At 39.1% G+C, this 19,739-nt stretch overlaps 1 protein-coding gene across 5 annotated transcripts in view; it reads right to left on the reverse strand.

Annotated features, from left to right (window-relative positions):
• Window positions 1-19,739, reverse strand: part of DENND1A (DENN domain containing 1A) — a 539,914-nt gene that overhangs the window by 501,278 nt on the left and 18,897 nt on the right. The window lies entirely within an intron of this gene.

A 19,739-nucleotide genomic window follows, 5' to 3' on the forward strand; every position in this document is an offset into this window, starting at 1 on the left:
TGAATCGTTTTGGTATAAGAATATTACTGAGACAATGACTGAAATATGAACAAGGTCTAATGACTAGATGTAGTAATGATTCAATGTTAATTTCCTGATTTTGATGGTTGTATTGTGGTTATAAAGGAGAATACCCTTGTTTGTAGGAAAAGCACACTGAAGTACACATGGGTGATGGGGCATCTGGTTTTTTTTTTGTTTTTTTTTAAGTTTTCTATATTGCTGACATTTCTGTTAGATTATGGCTGTTTTTAAAAAATGTTTTGGTAAAACAAAAACAACCATTCATTAAAAGTAATTTCCCTGGCCTGTATTTTGTTTTTTAACCAAGACTTTCTCACAAAAATGACATGTGGTTCTATGGAAAGAGCCCCAGACTAAATATCAGAGAGCCTGGGTTCCAACCTCAGCTAAATCCTTTATCCTCTGTGGAATTAGAATAAACCATTTACCCTTTCACACATCAACTTTCTTCCCCATCAAGAGATAACATCTGCCCTGCCCATCCCAGGGATCAAATGAAAGAAAAATGAGAAAGTGCTTTGTGAACTAAAGGATACTAAACCAAGGTAAAGAGTATTATTATAAAAAAGAATAGAATTGCTTCACCTTACAAATTACAGGCTTTGTGAGTAATCCAGACAGTATCGTGATCGGATACTCATGTTTTCAAATACTGTTACTAAGCAATCCAGAAAATAAGGACCTATCCAAATAGTAGCAATAGCCTATGGGATAAATGAATTTTAAGAACAAGGGATGGGAGTTCAAATTTAACAAAAAGTGAATAAAAAAAATCTCCACTACAGGAAAAAATATACACTGAACAAATGTAATATATGAAAATCAAAAGGGTCTCCAGATACACAACTTTCTCTCAATGGGTAATAAATACTGTGACTATTTGTATACTTTTGTAGCTACAGTGGAATTCCTACCTAAGTTTCTGCACCTGACTGTCAAAACCTTGCCAAGTATTATTTTCCCTGATTAACAGAAAAAAAAAAAATCTGAAGCTAGGAAGTGGTAACATTCCAGCTGATTCCTGGTTGCCAGATTCCTACACCCATGACCTTTCCATGCCACCTTTTCAAAAATTACTCTCAGTTCAAAAACTATTCCCAGTTTTCTAAAGTAGTAACTCTTAACCTTAGACTACAGTAGAGGCACAGACCGTCCCAAAGAGCTCATGAAAAGCTTTACTACCTTCCCAGGAGAAAAAGATTTAAATTTAATTTTTTTAACATGTAATTTTCAAGCAGCTCATAAGGCTACTTATGGAAATAGCTTATTTCACTGATGACTTCCTTTTATGTTCTTTCTCATTTAATCCTCAAGACAAACCTATGAGAGGAAGGTTAATTACCCCATTTAAAAAGAGCAGATACTCTGCACAAGAGCAAACAATTTCTAAACTTTGTTAATATTTACCAGCACTTGGAGAAGGCAATGGCATCCCACTCCAGTACTCTTGCCTGGAAAATCCCATGGATGGAGGAGGCTGGTAGGCTGCAGTCCATGGGGTCGCTAAGAGTAGGACACGACTGAAAGACTTCACTTTCATGCATTGGAGAAGGAAATGGCAACCCACTCCACTGTTCTTGCCTGGAGAGTCCCAGGGACAGGGGAGCCTGGTGGGCTGCCATCTATGGGGTGACACAGAGTCGGACACGGCTGAAGCAACTTAACAGCACCAGCAGCAGCTATGTGTCATATACTGTTCTAAGCCATTTTTATCTATTACCTCATTTAATCTTCCCAAAAACCTGTGAAAAAGCTACTATTATCATTCCTATTTTACAGATGAAGAAACTGAAATAAAAATAAAAGCTTAATTTCCCAAGATCAACAGCTTGTAAGAGACAAAGCTAGGATCTGAAATCATAATTTTACCTATATTCAATAAATACACACTAAAAATGCACCCAACTATAAAGTTACAGGAGTTTCTGCAACTGTATACATTCGAAGCGTGGCCAAGAGGAGTTACCCCACGTCCGAGGTCAGGGGCGGCAGCCAAGAGTGCCAGGCTGCAACAGCGCAGGAGCAGCCAAGAGGAGCAACCCCACTTCCAAGGAGTGGTGGCTGTGCAGGTGCAGGAGGGCCCAGAGGAGCTACTCCATGTTCAAGGTAAGGAGGGGCGGCCATGAGGAGATATCCCTCGTCCAAGGTAAGGAGGGGCGGCCATGAGGAGACACCCCTCGTCCAAGGTAAGGAGCAGCGGCTGCACTTTGCTGGAGCAGCTGTGAAGAGATACCCCACACCCAAGGTAAGAGAAACCCAAGTAAGATGGTAGGTGTTGCAAGAGGGCAGACACACTGAAACCATACTCACAGAAAACTAGTCAATGTAATCACACTAGGACCACAGCCTTGTCTAACTCAATGAAACTAAGCCATACCCTGTGGGGCCACCCAAGATGGGCAGGTCATGGTGGAGTGGTCTGACAGAATGTGGTCCACTGGAGAAGGGAATGGCAAACCACTTCAGTATTCTTGCCTTGAGAACCCCATGAACAGTATGAAAAGGCAAAATGATAGGACACTGAAAGAGGAACTCCCCAGGTCGGTAGGTGCCCAATATGCTACTGGAGATCAGTGGAGAAATAACTCCAGGAAGAATGAAGGGATGGAGCCAAAGTAAAAACAATACCCAGCTGTGGATGTGACTGATGACACAAGCAAGGTCCGATGCTGTAAAGAGCAATATTGCATAGGAACCTGGAATGTCAGGTCCATGAATCCAGGCAAATTGGAAGTGGTCAAACAGGAGATGGCAAGGGTGAACGTCGACATTCTACGAATCAGTGAACTAAAATGGACTGGAATGGGTGAATTTAACTCAGATGACCATTATATCTACTACTGTGGGCAGGAATCCCTTAGAAGAAATGGAGTAGCCATCATGGTCAACAAAAGAGTCTGAAATGCAGTACTTGGATGCAATCTCAAAAATGACAGAATGATCTCTGTTCGTTTCCAAGGCAAACCATTCAATATCACAGTAATCCAAGTCTATGCCCCAACCAGTAATGCTGAAGAAGCTGAAGTTGAACGGTTCTATGAAGACCTACAAGACCTTTTAGAACTAACACCCAAAAAAGATGTCCTTTTCATTAAAGGGGACTGGAATGCAAAAGTAGGACGTCAAGAAACACCTGGAGTAACAGGCAAATTTGGCCTAGGAATACGGAATGAAGCAGGGCAAAGGCTAATAGAGTTTTGCCAAGAGAACGCACTGGTCATAGCAAACACCCTCTTCCAACAACACAAGAGAAGACTCTACACATGGACATCACCAGATGGTCAACACCAAAATCAGATCGATTATATTCTTTGCAGCCAAAGATGGAGAAGCTCTATACAGTCAGCAAAAAAAAGACCAGGAGCTGACTGTGGCTCAGATCATGAACTCCTTATTGCCAAATTCAGACTTAAATTGAAGAAAGTAGGGAAAACCACTAGACCATTCAGGTATGACCTAAATCAAATCCCTTATGATTATACAGTGGAAGTGAGAAATAGATTTAAGGGACTAGATCTGATAGAGTGCCTGAACTATGGACTGAGGTTCGTAACATTGTATAGGACACAGGGATCAAGACCATCCCCATGTAAAAGGAATGCAAAAAAGCAAAATGGCTGTCTGGGGAGGCCTTACAAATAGCTGTGAAAAGAAGAGAAGCAAAAAACAAAGGAGAAAAGGAAAGATATAAGCATCTGAATGCAGATTTCCAAAGAATAGCAAGAAGAGATAAGAAAGCCTTTTTCAGAGATCAGTGCATAGAGGAAAACAACAGAATGGGAAAGACTAGAGATCTCTTCAAAAAAATTAGAGATACCAAGGGAACATTTCATGCAAAGATGGGCTCCATAAAGGATAGAAATGGTATGGACCTAACAGAAGCAGAAGATATTAAGAAGAATACACAGAAGAACTGTACAAAAAAGATCTTCACGACCCAGATAATCACAATGGTGTGATCACTCACCTAGAGCCAGACATCCTGGAATGTGAAGTCAAGTGGGTCTTAAAAAGCATCACTACGAACAAAGCTAGTGGAGGTGATGGAATTCCAGTGGACCTATTTCAAATCCTAAAAGATGATGCTGTGAAAGTGCTGCACTCAATAACCAGCACATTTGGAAAACTCAGCAGTGGCCACAGGACTGGAAAAGGTCAGTTTTCATTCCTATTCCAAAGAAAGGCAATGCCAAAGAATGCTCAAACTACTGCACAATTGCACTCATCTCACATGCTAGTAAAGTAATGCTCAAAATTCTCCAAGCCAGGCTTCAGCAGTACATGAACTGTGAACTTCCAGATGTTCAAGCTGGTTTTAGAAAAGGCAGGGGAACCAGAGATCAAATTGCCAACATCCGCTGGATCATGGAAAAAGCAGGAGAGTTCCAGAAAAACATCTATTTCTGCTTTATTGACTATGCCAAAGCCTTTGACTGTGTCGATCACAATAAACTGTGGGCAATTCTGAAAGAGATGGGAATACCAGACCACCTGACCTGCCTCTTGAGAAACCTATTTGCAGGTCAGGAAGCAACAGTTAGAACTGGACATGGAACAACAGACTGGTTCCAAATAGGAAAAGGAGTACGTCAAGGCTGTATATTGTCACCCAGCTGATTTAACTTATGTGCAGAGTACATCATGAGAAACGCTGGGCTGGAAGAAGCACAAGCTGGACTCAAGATTGCCGGAAGTAATATCAATCACCTCAGATATGCAGATGACACCACCCTTATGGCAGAAAGTGAAGAGGAACTAAAAAGCCTCTTGATGAAAGTCAAAGAGGAGAGTGAAAAAGTTGGCTTAAAGCTCAACATTCAGAAAACAAAGATCATGGCATCCAGTCCCATCACTTCATGGGAAATAGATGGGGAAACAGTGGAAACAGTGTCAGACTTTATTTTTTTGAGCTCCAAAATCACTGCAGATGTTGACTGCAGCCATGAAATTAAAAGACGCTTACTCCTTGGAAGAAAAGTTATGACCAACCTAGATAGCATATTCAAAAGCAGAGACATTACTTTGCCAACAAAGGTCCATCTAGTCAAGGCTATGGTTTTTCCAGTGGTCATGTATGGATGTGAGAGTTGGACTGTGAAGAAAGCTGAGCACCGAAGAATTGATGCTTTTGAACTGTGGTGTTGGAGAAGACTCTTGAGAGTCCCTTGGACTGCAAGGAGATCCAACCAGTCCATTCTGAAGGAGATCAGCTCTGGGTGTTCTTTGGAAGGAATGATGCTAAAGCTGAAACTCCAGTACTTTGGCCACCTCATGCGAAGAGTTGACTCACTGGAAAAGAGTCTGATGCTGGGGGGGACTGGGGGCTACAGGAAAAGGGGACGACAGAGGATGAGATGGCTGGATGGCATCACCGACTCGATGGACCGATGGACGCGGGTTTGGGTGAACTCCAGGAGTTGGTGATGGACATGGACACCTGGCGTGCTGCAATTCATGGGGTCACAAAGAGTCGGACACAACTGAGCAACTGAACTGATGCAATTTCTACTTCATTGATTTTTTTAAGACTCTTCTTAAAAGAGAAGTTTTAGGTTCACAGAAAAGTTAAAAGGAAGTTTAGAAAATTTCCTACATACTTACTGCCTTCACACATGCATTATCTTCCATCATCAACATGTCCCATCAGAGTGGTTCATTCATAACTGTTGATGAACCTACACTGATATATCATTATCAACCAAAGTTCATTGTTTACAGTTGACTTCAAATATTGTGTATTCTATGTGTTTAGACATGTATGACATGTATCCAGCTTTATAGCATACAGAGTATTTTCACTGCCCTAAAAATCCTCTGTGCTCCACCTATTCATCCCTCCATGCTCCATGCTCAATGCCCCAACCCCTAGTAAGCACTGATTTTTCTTTTTTCTATTGTTTCCATAATTTTGCCTTTTCCAAACTCTCATATAGTTGGAATTATACAGTATGTAGTCTTTTCATATGGGTTTCTTTCACTTAGTAATATTTATTTAATATTTCTCTTTTTTTTCCTCCTCTACTCCCTTCAAAAGGCAATCTAGCCACACTGCTAACACCTAAGAGCAAGTGAAAATGTCTTCAGAACACTGAGCTCATGGTACTGAGTATTCCATGGGCAGTTTGGGCCTCCCTGAGAGCTGATTATCCAAGTTCAAGGATATTCAGGAATTATAAACTGCTTTTTATTATTTATTTATTAGATCTGCTTTTTCTCAGCACAGAGTACTAGACAAGAGAGAGCTACATAGAAAGAGAACTCCAGAGACCTGCAAAGGGCTCTCCTTGAGTATACAGCTTCAGTATTGATTAGTATGTGTGTGTGTGTAAATTACTTGTGCTAGAGGAATAAATCTTAGAGATAGCCTGGTACTCACAAAGGGACAAAAATAATGCGTGTTCCCACCAACCAAGGTTAAAAAACAAAATGAAACAAACAAAATCCTCATAACTCACAATGCATGAGGCAGAGAACACAGTAGTGTGTTACCTCAGCAATGGGTAATTATCCCCAGACCAAGTACTATTTCAGTTCTAGCTAACAAACCTTAAAACCATGACCCAGAAGGATCAAACTCTTTCAAAGTGTCAATAACTTAACTGAAAAAATATATGAAACAACAGTGTTCAAAACATCAGGCAACATAACACAGCAATCCCTTGAGATATGGAAAACAAATGAGATGAGCCCATGATTGCCTCACAGTACTAAACTAAGCCCAAGAATACTTACAAGAATACAAAAATACCCAGCACCTTACAAGGTACAATACACAATGCCTGGCAGTCAATAAAAAATTACCAGACATGCAAAGAATCAAGAAAAAATAACCAGTAACGAAGACAAAAAATAACCTAGAACTGACATAAATACTAGAATTAGCAGTTGGGACATTCCAAGTTGTTATAACTGTTATCTGTGTGTTCAAAAAGTTAGAGACATGGGAGATTATAAAAAGAACCAAATGAATTTGTACGGATGAAAGCTACAATATAAGAGGTGAAAAATGCACTAAATAGGACTAACTACAGAGTTAACACTGCAGAAGACTAGTAAACTTGAAGATATCATTTTAAAATGTATCCAAGATCAAATAGAGAAAAAAGATCTCAAAAACAAAACAGAGGATCATGACCTGTGGGACAACTTAAAGCAGCCTCAAATATCAGGAATTGGAATTCCCAAAACGGGAAGGGGCAGAAAAGATATTTGAAAAAAATAATGGTCAAAACTTTCTAAATCTGATGAACACCATAAATGTACAAATCCAAAAAGTTCAACAAACCCAAGTACAAGAAACATGAAGAAATCTAAGACAAATGATAAGTTGCTCAAACCCAGTAATAAAGAGAAATCTTAAAAGCAGAACAAAAAACACATGTTTCATTCACAGAAACAAAGAAAAGAATGACAGCAGATTTCTTGTCAGAAGCAAAGCAAAAGAGAAGACAGTAGAGCAACATCTTTTAAGTACTGAAAGAAAAAACTGACAACCTAGAGTTCTATTCCCAGAGAATATTTCAAAAGTGAAGGCAAAATAAAGATTTTTCAGACATTACAAACACTGAAAGAATTCATCACCAGCAAACCTGCACTGTAATAAATGTTAGAAGTCCTTCAAGCAGAAAGAAATGATGCTAGATGGAAATATAAATCCATACCAAGGAATAAAGAACATCAGAAATGGTAACAACATGAACTAAAGTAAAATGATCATCTCAGTAGATGCAATTTCACTGGAGAATTCTAAGCTTTTAAAGAATTAATACCAATTCTATACAATGTCTTTCAGAAAACGAGAGGAAGAAACACGTTCCAACTCACTTTACAAGGCCTGTACTACTCTGATACCAAAACCAGACAAAGATAGTACCAAAAAAATAAATTCTACACACACACACAATAGACCAATATCCTTCTCAAATACAGACACACAAATCCTTAACAAAATTTTAGTAAATTCAATAATATACAATATGACCAAGTAGAGTTTATTCCTCTGATGCAAGACTGGCTCAATATTGAAAAAATCAATGAAGTTGACATCATATTAAAGAAGAAAAATCTCTCTAGGCTAAAGAAGAAAAATCATAATTACATCAATTCATGCAGAAAAAGCACTTAATAAAATTCAACATGATTTTTTTAAAAAGCTCAAAAAATTAGCCACCTCAACCTAATAAAGGACCTCAACAAAAAAACCTATAGTTAATATAATACTTAATGGTGAAAGACTGACTATAGGATTGGGAACACGGCAAATATATCCACCCTCACCACTTCTCTAAACAGGGCAATAAGGCAAGGAAAAGAAATATCATAAGAAATGGAAGGGAAAAAAATAAATTGTTCCATTTGAAGACAACACAACTATCTATATAGAAAAGAATCTGGAATTTAAATTGAGATAGACTCATTCTCTCTTTCCTATCTACAATTCTTCCATTCCCAGCTGACCTCCTTCTAAAAATTTCTCTTTGTAATCCTTCTCTAATGGTGTCCAAAGCAAAAATCATAGATTTGGACAGTTAAGGATTTGAGACTTCAAAAGCACAAACCATAATGTGAAAATATGATAGATTTGATTACATCAAATTAAGAATTTATTTTCAACAAGGGAAAATTTTGCTTAAAACTGAAGTAGTCTCTCCATTTATTTTTTCTGTGACTTGGGGAAATACATCCAGCCACATTCAATTTTAATAACAACCTTCAAAATTGCTACTTATTCATCCATCACTAAGAAGTAGATATATGCATGCTGTACCACTATGAGACACACACACACACCCCTTCCCTTTTAAAAAAGCTGGGGGGACCTCAACTTGATATCTTGATAACTTGATAATAAGTTGAGTCTGTCAAATTCTCTCCCCTAAGGATTCAGAACTGAGTCACAGAGCTACAATCAGTTATATGACTTTTTCTAGAACTTAGGTCTATTAACTGACCAAACTCACCTGAGGAATCTTTTTGAAAACACAGATTCCCAGGTCCCTGAGATTCTAATTCAGAGTATCCAGGGTGGGGTCCTAGGAAAAAATGTTAAGTTCCCCAGGTGAGTCTACTACATAGTCAGTCAGGTTTATGGCCTACTTAGTTAAGTAATAGCACCAACATCGACCACAGGTAGGAAGAGCCCACAGAGAGGAGGAGGGAGACAGAAAATCCAATCCAAGAGTTTGTTTGACCCTAGAAGGACCTGGAGAATGTGGGATTACCTGAGATACTGACTGGGGAACCTCAGCTCCAAGTATTTAGGACCAAGTTCTATGTGACATACCACGGACACCTATTCAAGTGTCTGTTATTCCCTTAGTATAAATATCATTGGCAGACAGGAAAACTAATTTTCCATAAGATTTGCAGCTACAGTTGGTATGCTCATTCACACAGGTAAATAATAAAAAGATGATTTTTAATTTATAAAAGAACATCTTTACCTTTCAGATAGTTTATTATAGATTTACTGATAGATGGCACTTAATCACAGACATAAAAACACCAATATAAGGAAAGGCATCTTGGAATACGTAAGGAGCCTAAGTTCAAGGACCTTCAGAAAACTTCAAGACCAACTGGAAGAACAGAAAATAATCCACAGATCACCTTTGGAGCAAGTTCAGTTCAGTTACTCAGCCGTGTCCGACTCTTTGTGACCCCATGGACTGCAGCATGCCAGCCCTTCCTGTCCATCACCAACTCCTGGAATTTACTCAAACTCATGTCCATTGAGTCGATGATGCCATCCAGCCATCTCATCCTCTGTCGTCCCCTTCTCCTCCTGCCTTCAATCTTTCCCAGCATCAGGACCTTCTCAAATGAGTGAGCTCTTCGCATCACGTGGCCAAAGCACTGGAGTTTCGGCTTCAGCATCAGACCTTCCAACAAATATTCAGGACTTATTTCCTTTAGGATGGACTGGTTTGATGTCCTGGCAGTCCAAGGGACTCTCAAGAGTCTTCTCCAACACCACAGTTCAAAAGCATCAATTCTTCAGTGCTCAGCTTTCTTTATACTCCAACTCTCACATCCATACATGACTACTGGAAAAACCATAGCTTTGACTAGATGGACCTCTGTTGGCAAAGTAAGGTCTCCACTTTTTTATTTCTTTCCAGGAGCAAGCATCTTTTAATCTCATGGCTGCAATCACCATCTGCAGTGATTTTGGAGCCCCAAAAAATAAAGTCTGTCACTGTTTCCATTCCTTCCCCATCTATTTTCCGTGAAGTGATGGGACCAGATGCCATGATCTTCGTTTTCTGACTGTTGAGTTTTAAGCCAACTTTTTCACTTTCCTCTTTCACTTTCATCAAGAGGCTCTTTAGTTCCTCTTCACTTTCTGCCATAAGCGTGGTGTCATCTGTATATCTGAGGTTATTGATATTTCTCCCAGCAATCTTGATTCCAGCCTGTGCTTCATCCAGCCCAGCATTTCTCATGATGTGCTCTGCATATAAGTTAAATAAGCAGGGTGACAATATACAGCTTTGACATACTCCATTCCCGATTTGGAACCAGTCTGTAGTTACATATCCAGTTCTGACTTTGGAGCAAAGCTAACATTAAAGCTAAGAAAACTTCTTGCTGTTTTACAAACTGTAAAAAAGCATGAGCCCCAGAATGGTGAAAACTAGCTGCCTGCCCTGGTTCTGGCCATAAACTGGCTGTGCAGCTTTGAGGAAGAACTGAGAGACAACACTGGGCTAGGAGGACTAACACAGGAGCACCGTGGACTGGCTGTAACATAGCTTTAAAGACTTTTCTCTGTAGAATCTTATTTCCCCATCTCTAAACAGATCACTAAGAATGATCTCTTCCACTTCTGACATCATACCGTTCTAGTATTCTAAATTAAAAAGATTTGTAATCTTTTTGTATTTTGCAAATTACAAAGTCATATTTTAGATGTTAATATGAAGGTTCATTATTTCTATATCAAATATTGATTTAGATTCATATAAATGATAATTTCCCAAGCTCCCAACTTATAAAAGTTCTATGCCCTGATATCAATTCAACAAATACTTAAGTGAAAGACATTCGGTCACTTGCTCTGGGCAGTGGTTTTCACTGTGTAGAGTAGATATGTCTTATGGGGAAGAGTAAGGAAATGATAGGGACCCACTACATAGAACTACTTTTACTGTTTTAGATGTCTAAATTTCAATTAAGATTTCCTTTGACAAAGAGTTCCATAGCTTTAAAAACAAAAATGGCTCCAAGAGCCCACACGCAAACAAAACAAACATATAGGAAACATCCTCTTCCAACAACACAAGAGACGACACTACACATACATGGACATCACCAGATGGTCAACACTGAAATCAAATGATTATATTCTTTGCAACCAAAGATGGAGAAGCTCTATACAGTCAGCCAAAACAAGACTGGGAGCTGACTGTGGCTCAGATCATGAACTCCTATTGCCAAATTCAGACTCAAAGTGAAGAAAGAAGGCAAAACAACTAGGGCATTCAGGTATGACTTAAATCAAACGCCTTACAGTTACACAGCGGAAGTGAAAAATTCTAGGGATTAGATCTGATAGACAGAGTGCCTGAAAAACTATGGATGGAGGTTCATAACGCTGTACAGGAGGTAATCAAAACCATCCCCAAGAAAAAGAAATGCAAAAAGGCAAAATGATTGTCTGAGGCGGCCTTACAAACAGCTGAGAAAAGAAGAGAAGCGAAAGGCAAAAGAAAAAAGGAAAGATATACCCATTTGAATGCAGAGTTCCAAAGAATAACAAGGAAAGATAAGAAAGCCTTCCTAAGTGAACAATGCAAAGAAATAGAGGAAAACAACAGAATAGCAAAGACTAGAGATCTCTTCAAGAAAATCAGAGATACCAAGGGAACATTTCATGCAAAGATGGGCACAATAAAGGCAAAAATCGGATGGACCTAACAGAAGCAGAAGATATTAAGAAGAGGTGGCAAGAATACACAGAATTATACAAAAAAGATCTTCATGAATCAGATAAACACAATGGTATGATCATTCACCTAGAGCCAGATATCTTGGAGTGTGAAGTCAAGTGGGCCTTAGGAAACCTCACTACAAACAAAGCTAGCAGAGGTGATGGAATTCCAGCTAAGCTATTTCAAATCCTAAAAGAAGATGCTGTGAAGTGCTGCTCTCAATATGCCAGCAAATTTGGAAAACTCAGCAGTGACCACAGGACTGGAAAAGGTCAGTTTTCCTTCCAGTCCCAAAGAAAGGCAATGCCAAAGAATGTTTAAACTACTGCACAATTACACTCATTTCACACACTAGAAAAATAATGCTCAAAAGTCTCCAAGCTAGGCTTCAATAGTAAGTGAACCAAGAACTCCCAGATGTTCAAGCTGGATTTAGAAAAGGCAGAGAATACAGAGATCAAATGGTCAAGATCCACTGGATCATAGAGAAAGCAAGAGAATTCCAGAAAAACATCTACTTCTGCTTCACAGATTATGCTAAAGCCTTTGATTGTGTGGATCAAAACAAACTGTGGAAAATCCTCCAAGAGATGGGAATACCAGACCACCTCACCTGCCTCCTGAGAAATCTATATGCAGGTCAAGAAGCAACAGTTAGAACTGGACACGGAACAATGGACTGGTTCAAAATTGGGAAAGGAGTATGTCAAGGCTGTATATTGTCACCCTGCTTATTTAACTTCTATGCAGAGTACATCATGAGAAATGCCAGGCTGAATGAAGCACAAGTTGGAATCAAGATTGCTGGGAGAAATATCAATCACCTCAGATATGCAGATGAACCACCCTTATGGCAGAAAGTGAAGAGGAACTCAAGAACCTCTTGATGAAAGTGAAAGAGGAGAGTGAAAAAGTTGACTTAAAACTCAACATTCACAAAAGGAAGATCATGGTATCCAATCCCATCACTTCATGGCAAATAGATGGGGAAAAACAATGGGAAAAGTGACAGACTTTCTTTTCTTGGGCTCCAAAATCACTGCAGATGGTGACTGCAGCCATGAAATTAAAAGATTCTTGCTGCTGGAAGAAAAGCCACGACAAAGCTAGACAGTGCATTAAAAAGTAGAGATGTTACTTTGCCGACAAAGGTCAGGTCCATCTAGTCAAAGCTATGGTTTTTCCAGTTGTCACGTATGTCATGTGAGAGTTGAACTATAAAGGCAGCTGACCGCTGAAGAATTGATGCTTTTGAACTGTGGTGTTGGAGAAGACTCTTCAGAGTCCCTTGGACTGCAAGGAGATCCAACCAGTCCATCCTAAAGGAAATCAGTCCTGAATACTCTTTGGAAAGACTGATGCTGAAGCTGAAGCTCCGATACTTTGGCCACCTGATGGCAAGAGCTGACTCGTTAGAAAAGACCCTGAGCTGAGAAAGATTGAAGGCAGGACGAGAAGGGCACCACAGAGGATGTGATGGTTGGATGGCATCACCGACTCAATGGACACAAGTGTGAGCAAGCTCCGGGAGATGATGAAGGACAGGGAAGCCTGGCGTACTGCAGTCCATGGGGTCACAAAGAGTCAGACATGACTGAGTGACTGAACAACAACAAAATATTTATTATCCAGTTTACCAATAACGAACCTAGGGTACAGACAAGTTAAAGTACTTGCCTGAGGTCAGGTATGTAGGAAATGAGGAAGCTGTGACTAGGACCCACACATTTTCACTCATGTCCCTGCTCCTAACTATTAAGCTACAGCTCAGAATGCCACACACAATTTAGAAAATAAAGACAAAAAATACAATATAAGCTCCAAGGCTCCCAAATGCAATCAGAAATAAAGATACTCATTAGCATGACATGCAAGGCTGTTTACAATTCAGTCTTGGCTAGACCTTTCAGCTTCATCTGCCACCACCCTCTACACCAACACACACACACATACACAAAACACACACACACAGTATTACAGTCACATTGCACTTATCAAACTTTTATCACCCTGCATGCCATGTATGTATACTTACTATTTATTGAGCTATCTCAGAAGGGCTGGGCACTGAACAAAAGCTCTTTATACAACACACCTCATTTTTATCCACATGACAATACTGTGAGGTAGGAAATATTTCTGAATTTTACAAAATTATCTTAGAGAAATTAAATAGCTTGCCTAAGGACAAATATCTTGAGTATATGAACTCAAACCCAGGTCTGTTCTTACTTCCGAGGACATGTTTTAGATGCCAGTTTGCCTGCCTAAATTTGCTGTATTTCCAAACAACGTGCAATTCATTTAAGCTGCATCTAGAACAGTGGTTAGCAAGTAGTTGGCATTTAAGAGATATGTACTAATGAATGAAAGCCTCCTGTTTGGAGGCTCCTCTGACTCCCTTACAAAACTCAGTTGCTCTCTCCACACTGTCACAAGGCTTGTTTCAGAGCTCTAGCATAAGGATTCCCAGGAGGTAGTCTATACTTTCTACTTATATGCGCATATTATCCACTAGACTGGGAACCTTGTTTCACTTCAACTCTACTCTCAGCCCCCTAGTAAAGGCTTCACTTTTAACAAGCACTAAGTTTGTTAACTGAATGAATTTCCCTGAGGAGGAAAAGAGAGATGAGTAAGAGATTGATGATTCATATTAAAACTTTTTTCTCGGGAAACAAACAACATTCAGAGCTGTGATATACTTAAATGTGTGATCTATAAATATTTCCAGGTTTCAACTAGCATCTCAGGCATCTAAATTTAACTTATCCAACACATATTTATGAGTAACCTAAACACACACGTATAATGGTTTTTAAGGAGCTTACAAACTAGTCAAGGAAACAAAATCTAATATAAACAGTCAAATATGAGCTCCCATGAGGAAATACATGACTAGGTGTCACAGAAAAGGTAAAACAAAATGAGTTTGCAAGTTGAAGACTTCATTCTGGGCTAAGGCTGTGGGTCCAATTATCTGTGGACAGTTGGCAGGAAGGAGGTGCAATATATTTTCCATAGAAAGTTATTTAATTCAATTTTTAAAACTGTCCCTAATTTAACATGTTATTCTTGCTTTCTTGGTGTAAAAATATAATTTCTTTTCAAAAATAATGGTGAGAAGATCATTTTTACGTATTTACACAAAACTAGTTTTTAAATTTTTATTGATAAAAACATTTCAAATATTTGGGAACTGCTGAGTTAGAGCATTCAAGAGAAGCATCATAAAGAGGTAGAACCTGAAGTAAACACTGCAGAATGAATAGGATTTAGCTAGTTGGGGAAGAAAGAGATTTTAACCAAGGCTGCCTCATGCGAAGAGTTGACTCATTGGAAAAGACTCTGATGCTGGGAGGGATTGGGGGCAGGAGGATAAGGGGACGACCCAAGATGAGATGGTTGGATGGCATCACGGACTCAATGGACGTGAGTCTGAGTGAACTCTGGGAGATGGTGATGGACAGGGAGGCCTGGCGTGCTGCGATTCATGGGGTCACAAAGAGTCGGACACGACTGAGCGACTGAACTGAAGAAGCTGCACAAAGTACAGAAGTATGAATGTTCCTATAAAATCTGAAAAATAGCAAATATATCTGATTAAAACTTGGAAAAACTGCAGCTGCAAATTTCATTTCTGGCTTACAAGAAAATAAGGAAGATTCAGATGAAAAACCAAGTGAAGACTGAAACCCAAGAAGGCAATCAAAACACATAAACTAGCTTCCTCCTTGAAGGCATTCACACAGACCAATGCAAGCTTTATTCTCCCAGTCTAACGGATTTCAAGGAATGCAATACAAAATTAAGATTTAACCTAAGGTGGAAAGTGTAATAGATACCCTTCCCTAATAACTTAAAGTAGAACTACAAAGGTGATCAAGATAAGATACCCATCCATACATGTACACATTCAGGAACTACAATGAAAACCACTAGTCTCAAAACTTGGCATTGAGAAAGAAAGGAAAATCTTTCTGCAAGTTCAACCACAAGCTGGCTCTCACAGGGATTACTACGGAATGGTCAAGAAACCCTCAACCCTGGAATTTAAGTTAAAATGGTCACAAACTAAAAGTGGCCACAGGACACTAACAAAAAGAATTACATAATCTTCTCTGGAAAAATTCATTTCAACCTTGGCCTCAAAATAATTTTCACAAAAAGGTCCAGGAATTATGAACTCATGGGCAAAAATTAGAAAACCCTCAGGAAAACAAGCCCATAAGAACTTCAGAAATAAAAGATGGCAGAATCAGACTTTCAGAGACTTCAGATACTTGAATGACAAGTCTGCTGCTGCTAAGTCGCCTCAGTCGTGTCCAACTCTGAGTGACCCCATAGATGGCAGCCCACCAGGCCCCCCCATCCCTGGGATTCTCCAGGCAAGAATACTGGAGTGGGTTGCCATTTCCTTCTCCAATGCATGAAAGTGAAAAGTGAAAGTGAAGTCGCTCAGTTGTCTCCAACTCCTAGTGACCCCATGAACTGCAGACTACCAGGCTCCTCCGTCCATGAGATTTTCCAGGCAAGAGTACTGGAGGGGGCTGCCATTGCCTTCTCCCAATGACAAGTCTGGATAAGCTTAAATGATAAGCTTAAAAAATAAAAGTGACTGAAATTAATAAAAAGTAAGAAACTATGACATGATCAAGCAAAACTGAAAAAGAACAAAAAAATTCTCAAAATAAAAGAATAACACAATGGATGGCTTAGAAGCAGAAAAGATACAACCAAAGAGAATTTGTGAATATACAAAATTATACAGAATAATATTCAGAGAAAACTTTTTTTTGCTTTACAAGAAAGCAAAAGACACAGAAGATAGACACCAAAAATATAAAACTAGTCAGTATTCAAGAGGGGAAAAGAATGGGTTATAACAAATAGCACGTTTTAGAAAACTGGTTTTAATACCCTACCTTCTCAGGTTCTCCTCTTTGCTTAGTACTAGGTCAGAAAATAGCTGAAAATTGACACAACAGACAATGGAACAGACAATAGACACACATTCACTAAACCCAATTAACGCAATTAAATCTCTCAGTCCTCCCACTACGAGGTCTGGACTACAGGTGCATTTATAGGAAGAGCACAGCAGAACAGAGTTAATAAAGCCCCACGTTTCTGACCAGCAGAACAAAAAGGGAGCCCTAGGGAACTCAAGAGACAGAAGAGAGGAAAGCTCAGAAAAATGACCCATAAAGTTGGCCTTGAACCTCAAGACTCACCTCTGAGTCCATCAACAATGTATGAGGGCTCCAATTGGCCCAAATTCCAGTTAAACACTTGATACTGTCAGCCATTCTATTGACTGGTTTGGGGCTTTCTCAATATTGTTTTAATTTGCATTTTCCTAGTGATTAATGCTAAGCATTTTTCATAAGTTTATTCATCTGTATATCTTCTTTGATAACCTTTGAGAACATGTCTGTTCAAATCTTTTGCTCATTTTTCTCTACTGGATTGTGCCATACTGAGTTGTAAGAGTCTATATACTGAGTTTATATATAAATATGTTAGACAAATGTTTTATATGAAGGCAGCAATGGAAATAGGAAGAACTGATCAAATGTGTGAGTTTTGAGAAGTGTGGCTTGTCTTTTCATTTGCTTAAAGAGTGTCTTTTGATAAGTGAAAGAATTTAAATTTGATAAAGTCCAATCTTTCAATTATTCATATATAGTTTGCTTTTCTGTCCTACTCAAGACGTTTGACAGCACTTTATCAACAGATTGGAGGGACAAGTGATATGTGAGGAATGGAAAAAACTCCCAGATTTCTGCCTTGGATGAATAAATAAATGTAACACCAAATTGAGAGTATCTTCTCAAAGGACATTCATAACCCACCATTAATTCAAATCATCTTTGCTGGATTCCTATTTTCCACTGACCTCCCAACAGCATTCTACATTGCTTACCTATGTCTCCTTTCCCCTAAGTTCAAACCTTGAACCTTGTTTTAATATATTCAGTTTGAAAACAACTCTCATAGCTTCACCTTTCTTATCCATGCTAATGATTTCCAAATCTCTCCTGTCTCTTTTGGTAATAGTGGCATCCAGCATTTATCGAGGGCCTTACTCTGTGACAGGCACTAAGCCTGTCTTCTGAATGAATGCCTACTGCATACTTCTCTTCAGCCTATTGTTAGTTTACACCCAACCCAATTCATCACTCTCGACCTCAATGCCAGTTCTCCCTCCTGACTCACCAGTTCCTTTCTACGGTATGTTAACACTCCCAAACTGGAAAACACTGATATTACCATCTTTCACTTCAGCTTCTCCTCTCTTCCCAAATTCAATTAATTAGTAATTCTCCAACTATGTTACCTGAAACACTGGTGTTTTGGAACATAGACTAAGGTGCCAAATGTGGCCTTTTCCCAATATGCATGAAAAAGCTAAAGTAATATAGCTTTAAGTTTTTCTACTAAATATTTTTCTTAAACCTGTCTCACCTGCTATTCCCTGTCTATTCTAAAAAATAATATAAAATGGTATCTAATTTAGGAAAGAAAAGTATAGTTTGAAATTTAATATATAAATATTTCACAGTATTCCTCAGAATACCATGATTTTGAGGTACTCCATAACCTGAACATGTTTGAGAACCACTGAACTAATAATGTGCAGCTCATATCCCTGCTAATTGTTCTCTCCTGTGCAATATGGAACTTTCCTATGAGGAAGACAAAACAAGGTGGGAAGTGTCAGACCAATTTGGCTGAGAAGAGATTAATAAATGGGCCATCAGAACACTCTATAAGTTTCTTCCTCCTTAATTCTAGCCTATGACTGCCTATTCTCTAGCACCAAAGAGAATAACCAGCTTATGGGCAGAGTAGAAACAACTTTCATCCATCAGTGTCAGAAAGATTACATTATATACCAGTCACAGCAAGTGAGACCCCCCAGGTTGCACCCTCCAGTTAAATCAGCATATTCTGAATTGTCTTTCTCTGATAATAATCAGTATTTACTCTAGGGATAAAGCATAACAATCTTAGCCTAAGAAAAATACACATAAATGTAAAAATTTATAATCCCAAGGAAATTTGCCAAAGCCACATGGTTAAGGGATTATCAGTTATTTGGAACCATCACAAACATAAATAGTTGAAAGTTAAATATATAAAAAGACTACTATTTTATGAATGAAGTACAGTCAACACCAAACTTCTGTGTTAGGTTAAACTTTCATTTAATTATTTAGTATTTATTAACTATGTGCCACACATTGTACAAGTCACTCAAGGTGTAATAGTGAGCAAGACTCTCCCAGCACTTGACTTCATGAAGTTTGCAAGCTACAGGAAAACATTCAAAGAAGAGTCACAGCCAAGGCTGATGGGCAGAGTTCCTCCAAGTGTAGCAGGAAGAGTGGGATGCTACACTCTGGGAGATGCTCAGAGGTTTTTCCAGAGTTCTATTTGAGCTAAAACCTGAAGAATGATTAAAAGTTAACCCACAGTATGTGCATGTGTGCTCAGAGGTAGGAAGTGAGGAATGCTATGGATGAGGCTGGGATCAGACAAGATTGGAAAGGGGACACTCAGAGTTATATATGTATATATATATATCTAGGCTCCAAATCTGGAGAAGGCAATGGCACCCCACTGCAGTACTCTCGCCTGGAAAATCCCATGGATGGAGGAGCCTGGTAGGCTGCAGTCCATGGGGTCGCTAAGAGCCAGACACAACTGAGTGACTTCACTTTGACTTTTCACTTTCATGCATTGGAGAAGGCAATGGCAACCCACTCCCGTGTTCTT

Source organism: Oryx dammah, unplaced genomic scaffold (assembly GCF_014754425.2).
Source record: "Oryx dammah isolate SB20612 unplaced genomic scaffold, SCBI_Odam_1.1 HiC_scaffold_25, whole genome shotgun sequence".
Lineage (NCBI taxonomy): Eukaryota > Metazoa > Chordata > Mammalia > Artiodactyla > Bovidae > Oryx > Oryx dammah.